This window comes from Nymphalis io, chromosome 6 (genome assembly GCF_905147045.1).
Source record: "Nymphalis io chromosome 6, ilAglIoxx1.1, whole genome shotgun sequence".
Taxonomy (NCBI): Eukaryota; Metazoa; Arthropoda; class Insecta; order Lepidoptera; family Nymphalidae; genus Nymphalis; species Nymphalis io.
Window position 1 is genome coordinate 8076969 of NC_065893.1, and position 8962 is coordinate 8085930.

Here is an 8962-nt window from a genome sequence, read left to right on the forward strand (position 1 = left end):
CGGCCATCAATGCGCCTGGAGACATGACCAGCTCACTTCCACTTCAGCGAGCTAATTCTAAGCGCGATGTCGGTGACTTTAGTTCTCTGGCGAATGTCCTCATTTCGGATTCTATCTGCCAAAGAAACCTCAAGCATCGCACGTTCCATTGCTCGCTGAGCGACCCTAAATTTGTGGACCAGTCCTACGGTAAGTGTGGGATCGACGATTCAAAAATATGACGTAACCTCCCGAATGCCGCCCAGCCCAAACGTATTCTTCTTTTAGCCTCCTTCTCAAAGTTGTGCCGGCCAATATGTATAGTTTGGCCCAGGTAGATATATTCCTGCACAACTTCAAGTGGAGAGCCATTTACGACCACTGGTCTCGGTGATACATGACGGTTTGCCATAATTTTGGTCTTTTCAATGTTCATCCCGAGACTTACTTGTCTTGAAGAATCGCTCAGGCTGTTTAGCATCTCTTCCAAATCCTGCAGAGTCTCCGCCATGATGACAATGTCGTCGGCAAATCGCAGATGTGTAATGTGTTGGCCATTTATATTAATGCCGCGTCCGTTCCAATCGAGCGTCTTGAAGACGTCCTCCAATGCATTGGTAAAGAGTTTCGGTGATATTAAATCTCCCTGTCTTACCCCGCGATGCAATTGGATTGGTCTTGTGCTCTGATCTTGTACTTGGACGGTCATGATTGCGGCTTCGTACAAATACTTCACCGCCTGGACATACCGACAGTCAATTAGGCATCTCTGCATGGATTCCAGAACAGCCCAGGTCTCGATGGTATCGAAGGCTTTTTCGTAGTCCACAAACGCTAGGCATAGAGGCTGATTATATTCCTCGGTCTTCTGTATTATTTGCCTTAGTGTGTATATGTGGTCTACGGTACTGAAGCCTTTTCAAAACCCAGCCTGTTCCACGGGTTGGAAGTCATCAAATTTTCGGGCAAGACGATTCGTGATTACCCTCGAAAACAATTTGTAAACATGGCTTAAAAGTGAAATGGGCGGTAGTTTTTCAGAAGAGCTTTATCGCCCTTCTTGAAAAACAGCACCACCACACTTCTGCTCCATTCTTCGGTGTTATACCGTTGTGGAGGACGGAATTAAAGATGTTAGCCAGCTCTCTCAGAACTGGTGTGCCTCCTGCTTTGAGAAGCTCTGAGGTTATTCCGTCATCTCCTGAGGCCTTGTTGTTTCCAAGTTGCCCGAGAGCAATCCTAATCTCGCCCAAATCAATATCGGGAAGATCGTCTGATAGGTGGCGTGTTAGTCTGGCTCGTGAGTCATCCGCACTGTGCGACTCAGGTGGAGGTACTCGTGATGAGTATAAATCGCCATAGTACTTTTCGACTTCAGCTAGAATCTCTGGTTTTAAGGTGACGGTTGTACCTTGTATGGTTCTGAGTTTTGTCAGGTGACAACAGGAGGTATGTGACTTTGCAAGAACCTTTGAGCCCCTATTGAGTGCTATAGCATCTTCAATATTCCGGGTATTCGCTCGTCTTGTGTCACGCCTTATTAGTTTTTTAACCTTCCTGTTAAGTGCCTGACACTCAGATGGCGTCATGTTCTGCTGTTCTCGTCTCCTCGTCATCTCGTTCAGAGTTTTGCCTGAGAGCTTCGACTTACGTCCATTGGTGGTGTCGTCAATGCCCTGCCTGGTTTCCAACATGGCAAATCGGTTCTGTAGTTCCAGCTGGAAGCTTTCGCAAACAACTTCGACCTGAGGCAGAGTTGGTCTAAGAGTCGACTTCATTAACCGCGATCGTTCAATTTTAGTGTTAATATTCAGGGTGCCTCTTACCAGGCGGTGATCAATAGGGTAAACACTGGAAGTGATTTCCAGTGTTTACCCTGTTGATCACGGAGACATCCCTGAATATTTGGCACTTATTGGATAAAATGAAGTCGATCTCATTCATCGCTATGAATTCGGGGCTTCGCCAGGTCCACTTCCTTTGGGGCTTTTTCTGGAAAAATGAATTCATCAAAAATAATCGCTAAACCTCGAGGAAGTTTACCAGCATTTGCCCCCGATGATTTCTGCGCCCATAGCCGAATTTCCCTACCCTCAATTCACCATCTTCTTGTACTCCCACTTTGGCATTGAAGTCACCCATAACAATTGTGCCATACAAAAATACTGGTACTCTCTGTGCACAACACATCGATAAAGAAAAGCGTTTCCTGTGAAGAGTACTGCCTACGTTCCACGCTATGAAGCTGTGTTCCTTTGTTCGTATCCCAAAGGACCGAAAATGTCACATGTTCGGGCTGCAGAGAATATGAAAATGTCTAAGGCATTCGTGAACAAGCGGATGAAGCGTTATAAAGAAACAAAACAACTCGATGACTTGCCGTGGTAAAATACGAAAAAAGTCGTCCATCGAGGATAAGCGGATAACCAATCGGTTTTTGTAAAAATTCACGTTTATCTTTGAGATTTGCAAGAATAATTTAAGAAAAAAGGACTAAATATATCCATAGATACAATGAGAAGGCGTTTGAACGCAATAGAGTAAAAATCCCGAAGCACAGTAAAAAGCCGCTGCTTTTTCAACAACATATTTAAATAAGAATTCCTTGGATCCGAGGAAACGAACACCGTAATTGGGACTAAGTAAACTTCTTCTAACAAAATTTTGTGCAGCTAACACCACATATTGCGCTTGGTCAACTGCGGGTAACAGATTCATCGAACGAACACCCGGTAAATGTGCATGACTGGGAATGCTTACTGTTCCTCTAAATAATTCAAATTTTTTTTAAATGTCATAATTTTATTTTTAATAAATTACACTAGTTACGCTCCGGTGTTACATACTGTATGTAACAGTTACAGACATATAAAACTTTGACATAAATCATAGTCTCCTACTCAAATATAGTTAAAGTAATTTATATTTTCTAAAAATAAAGTTTTGGAAAATTTTAAAAACAAAAAAAAACATGGTAACATCAGTTAAATTATTTTAATTATTTACCAAACATTTCGCTTGTTCTTCAGCAAGGTATAGGAAAATATATCAGTAGCGTTTGTCAGATTGCGTAGTCGGATATATTTACGACGTATCCTAATAGTAATTGAACTGTTTCCGCCTAACATGACTCCTATCATCCGAATGTCGTCAACTTGGGTAAATTTTTTGTCCACAGGTATATGAAGCTGAAAAAATGTATATATTTTTAATGTATTGAAAATATTTCTTTAAATTTAATTGCACATTATTATTTACACAATATTCTTTAATTCCGTTCTGATCATCTTGAATTGATATTACGTCATCCTATGTCTTAATCAGTTTCATTCGGTAGATTTTGAGTTAATCAGGGAAAAGCGTATTTACAGTGACGTATGCTTTGTGTAATGTAATTAATATACAAGTAGATAAGGGGAAGCGTTGTTCCCAAGTGAGAATCCTTTGTGAGAAATAAGTGCTAATAGAGTGCATGGGATTTAAGGGGAGCTGATAACAACCTAGGCTCTCTATCGTCAACCTCACCTGCTCGTGGTACATCCTGCTAATCAACGAACGAGGCTCTGGCGACCGAAATCGTGGCGGTATAACCACACAAATGCTGGAATCCGAAAATGCAAATCCTGATAGCGGGCAGCAGCGCTATTAGTGAAAGATGTCCAGCCACTGCGCTCACCAACCCGCCTGCCAAGCGTGGTGACTAAGGCAAAAACCCCCCTATGAGCGACGACAAAAATTCACGGCCCCCAATTCCCGGTAATCACACTATTCCTGGCCACGGTACCGGCCATGGTAACGGTGCGATGGGGGGTGCTAAGAATCCCCGGGCTACGGCAGGGTACCACAAACGGCGACTGTTTCTGGCCACGTATAATGGACGCTCTCTGCGGCTGGACGAACATCTGACAGAATTGGAAGTAGAGTTAAGTCGTATTAACTGGGATATAGTAGGTCTATCAGAAGTCCGAAGACAGGGCGAGGACACGATGACACTAGATGCCGGTCACTTACTCTACTTCCGAGAAGGACACCAACCATCCCAAGGTGGCGTCGGCTTTTTGATCCACAAGTCACTCAGATGCAATGTCGTGGAGGTTGGCAGTGTGTCGGCGAGGGTGGCATACCTTGTCTTAAAGATAACCGAGAGGTATGCCTTGAAGGTTATACAAGTGTATGCCCCAACGTCTACATACACTGACGAAGAGGTCGAAGCCATGTACGAAGACATAGTGAAAGCTATGTCTCGTACCAATACCTTCTACACAATTGTTATGGGTGACTTCAATGCCAAAGTGGGAGTACAAGAAGATGGTGAATCGAGGGTAGGAAAATTCGGCTATGGGCGCAGAAATCATCGGGGACAAATGCTGGTAAACTTCCTCGAGGCTCAGCGATTATTTCTGATGAATTCATTTTTCCAGAAAAAGCCCCAAAGGAAGTGGACCTGGCGAAGCCCCGATAACATAGCGATGAATGAGATCGACTTCATTTTATCCAATAAGCGCCAAATATTTAGGGATGTCTCCGTGATCAACAGGGTAAACACTGGAAGTGATCACCGCCTGGTAAGAGGCACCCTGAATATTAACACTAAAATAGAACGATCGCGGTTAATGAAGTCGACTCTTAGACCAACTCTGCCTCAGGTCGAAGCTGGTTGCGAAAGCTTCCAGCTGGAACTACAGAACCGATTTGCCATGTTGGAAACCAGGCAGGGCATTGACGACGCCACCAATGGTCTGGTGCGTGTCATCCGCGAGGTAGGCCAGAATTACTTTCGACAAAAGAGCAATGGACGTAAGTCGAAGCTCTCAGGCGAAACTCTGAACGAGATGACGAGGAGACGAGAACAGCAGAACATGACGCCATCTGAGTGTCAGGCACTTAACAGGAAGGTTAAAAAACTAATAAGGCGTGACACAAGACGAGCGAATACCCGGAATATTGAAGATGCTATAGCACTCAATAGGGGCTCAAAGGTTTTTGCAAAGTCACATACCTCCTGTTGTCACCTGACAAAACTCAGAACCATACAAGGCACAACCGTCACCTCAAAACCAGAGATTCTAGCTGAAGTCGAAAAGTACTATGGCGATTTATACTCATCACGAGTACCTCCACCTGAGTCCCACAGTGCGGATGACCCACGAGCCAGACTAACACGCCATCTATCAGACGATCTTCCCGATTTGGGCGAGATTAGGATTGCTCTCGGGCAACTTGGAAACAAAAGGCTCCAGGAGATGACGGAATTACCTCAGAGCTTCTCAAAGCAGGAGGCACACCAGTTCTGAGAGAGCTGGCTAACATCTTTAATTCCGTCCTCCACAATGGTATAACACCGAAGACATGGAGCAGAAGTGTGGTGGTGCTGTTTTTCAAGAAGGGCGATAAAGCTCTTCTGAAAAACTACCGCCCCATTTCACTTTTAAGCCATGTTTACAAATTGTTTTCGAGGGTAATCACGAATCGTCTTGCCCGAAAATTCGATGACTTCCAACCCGTGGAGCAGGCTGGGTTTTCGAAAAGGCTTCAGTACCGTAGACCACATACACACACTAAGGCAAATAATACAGAAGACCGAGGAATATAAACAGCCTCTATGCCTAGCGTTTGTGGACTACGAAAAAGCCTTCGATACCATCGAGACCTGGGCTGTTCTGGAATCCATGCAGAGATGCCTAATTGACTGTCGGTATGTCCAGGTGGTAAAGTGTTTGTACGAAGCCGCAACCATGACCGTCCAAGTACAAGATCAGAGCACAAGACCAATCCAATTGCATCGCGGGGTAAGACAGGGAGATGTAATATCACCGAAACTCTTTACCAATGCATTGGAGGACGTCTTCAAGACGCTCGATTGGAACGGACGCGGCATTAATATAAATGGCCAACACATTACACATCTGCGATTTGCCGACGACATTGTCATCATGGCGGAGACTCTGCAGGATTTGGAAGAGATGCTAAACAGCCTGAGCGATTCTTCAAGACAAGTAGGTCTCGGGATGAACATTGAAAAGACCAAAATTATGGCAAACCGTCATGTATCCCCGAGACCAGTGGTCGTAAATGGCTCTCCACTTGAAGTTGTGCAGGAATATATCTACCTGGGCCAAACTATACAACTTGGCCGGCACAACTTTGAGAAGGAGGCTAAAAGAAGAATACGTTTGGGCTGGGCGGCATTCGGGAGGTTACGTCATATTTTTGAATCGTCGATCCCACAGTCGCTTAAGACCAGGGTCTTCAATCAGTGCGTCCTACCTGTAATGACTTACGGTGCCGAAACGTGGACACTTACCGTAGGACTGGTCCACCAATTTAGGGTCGCTCAGCGAGCAATGGAACGCGCGATGCTTGGGGTTTCTCTGGCAGATAGAATCCGAAATGAGGACATTCGCCAGAGAACTAAAGTCACCGACATCGCGCTTAGAATTAACTCGCTGAAGTGGAAGTGGGCTGGTCATGTCTCCAGGCGCATTGATGGCCGATGGAGCCGACACGTGTTGGAGTGGAGACCACGCTTAGGCAAACGTAGTGTAGGACGCCCTGTGACAAGATGGGCCGACGATTTAAAAAAGGTGGCAGGTTCGGGATGGATGCGGACTGCCCAAGATCGGGATGGTTGGCGTTCTATGGGGGAGGCTTTCGTCCAGCAGTGGACGGCAAAAGGCTGAAAAAAAAAAAAAAAAAAAGAGTGCATTACCATGCATGCTTTGATATAGATGATTTTTAATTTGTTTTATTATTAACCTTAATCTATAAACAGTGAACTATAGAGTATTTCTAATAATTTTAGGTAATATAATAATATAAAGTGGTCTAATCGAATAATACATAGGTATAAATAATGTTTAGATTTATATATTCCATGTCATTTGTTTACTGGTGGTAGGGCTTTGTGCAAGCTCGTCTGAGTAGGTACCACCCACAGATCAGATATTCTACCGCAAAACAGCATTACTTGGTATTGATGTCTTCCAATTTTAAAGGTGAGTGAGCCAATATAATTACAAGCACAAAGGACAAAACATACCCAAGGTTGGTGGCGCATTGGCGATGTAAGCGATGGTTAACATTTCTTACAATACTAATGTCTATGGGCGTTGGTGACCACTTACCATCAGGTGCTCGTCCACCTACCTATTTAATAATATTAAAGTAATAATAAATAATAATAATAAAATTTAACTTATACAACGTCAAATTTCAACTTGTATAATATGTATAAGCCCTATTTCTTTTAATGAGACTGCGTATTCTGTAACGACGTTTGACCGTCAAAATCTGTAACGCAGATTAACGTTGTACAAAGGGGGAAAATGGCTTGCCGCAGTCCGCAATCCTTTGACATTTATTCTCATCACTTCACCACAACATAAATTTAGGCTCAACGTCTAAATTGTACAAGTAACAATATTTTATCTGTTGTATATTACAGCATTATTACAGCAGATAAAATATTGTTACATATATATAGAATATACACATATATATATATATATATATATATATATATATATATGTGTGTGTGTATATTGTAAGCCGAGATGGCCCTGTGGTAAGAACGCGCGAATCTTAACCGATGATCGTGGGTTCAAACCCGGGCAAGCACCACTGAATTTTCATGTGCTTAATTTGTGATTATAATTCATCTCGTGCTTTACGGTGAAGGAAAACATCGTGAGGAAACCTGCATGTGTCTAATTTCACTGAAATTCTGCCACATGTGAATTCTACCAACCCGCATTGGAGCAGCGTGGTGGAATAAGCTCCAAACCTTCTCCTCAAAAAGAGGAGAGGAGGCCTTTAGCCCAGCAGTGGGACATTCACAGGCTGTTACGGATTACGGATATTCTATTTACCTAATGTTATTTACCTGTTAAAAAACTACATATTAAATTCAATTCAAAGAAAACGTTATCTTTCTTTAACACAAAAAGAAACATTTTTGTGTTTCAAATTGTTAAAAATTTGTCTCTAAATTTTCATTTTAAACAATGACAGATTCATGATGCGAATATTTTTTTATTTAGCAAAATAACAAACTGTTTTTATCGCTCTCGTATTATCGCCATCGCGATAGTGTTATAATGTTAGCTACGCTGAAAATCTTTGAACATATGTTTCGAATGTACAAAAGCATAAAGAGCATCCGTGTCATGTATCACGTTTGTAATACATAATGACGAGCCACAACGACGGTGCATAATGTCCTAATTCTCTTTAATGTGTTACAAAAGGATCGCTTTTCGCAGCGTCTAACACCATGAAATATGCTTTTATGAATTTATGGCTATGGTTTTACAATCTTGCATAAAATTATACATTTTAAATTAAATTATTATACCAATATTCTACTTTAAATAACAATGAATATACACTGATTATTATATAAAATATCCACCAAACCGCAGTGGAGTAGCCTTAGGATATTTACAGGATGTTGCTTTACTTTTACTATGAGAAGTAACCAAATTTTATTAACAAACAACTTAAACTCCTTTCTTCTTAAAGAAGTCAACGTTATTTATGTATAAATTCTACGTAATTTATTATTTCTTAAAGGAATACAAATACCACATTTAATTTTTTAGAAATAATATTATTCCAATAAACATGTAGTTGTATAATTTATAAGGTTATATTAATGTAACCAAAAATACTGAAAAGGCATTGAATACGTTTCTTAGTTATGTATGTAGAAATTGCTTCCGCACGTAAATCAGCCTAAAATAAATCCTGTTACTATCTCGATAAATTAGACGTAAACTAATTCATTGATCTACTAACTAGCTTGTCAGGCCATTAAATTATTGGATATATAAAATACATCAGTATAGTAGTTCATCATTGATGAGTGAGAAAATTAGAAATTAAATGAAATTAGGTGCATTGTACACCTGTGTTTTTCATTTTTTTAGCTCCAGAACATTCAAAAGGAGGATCCTAACAGCGGGTCATTTACAGGCTGTAACTT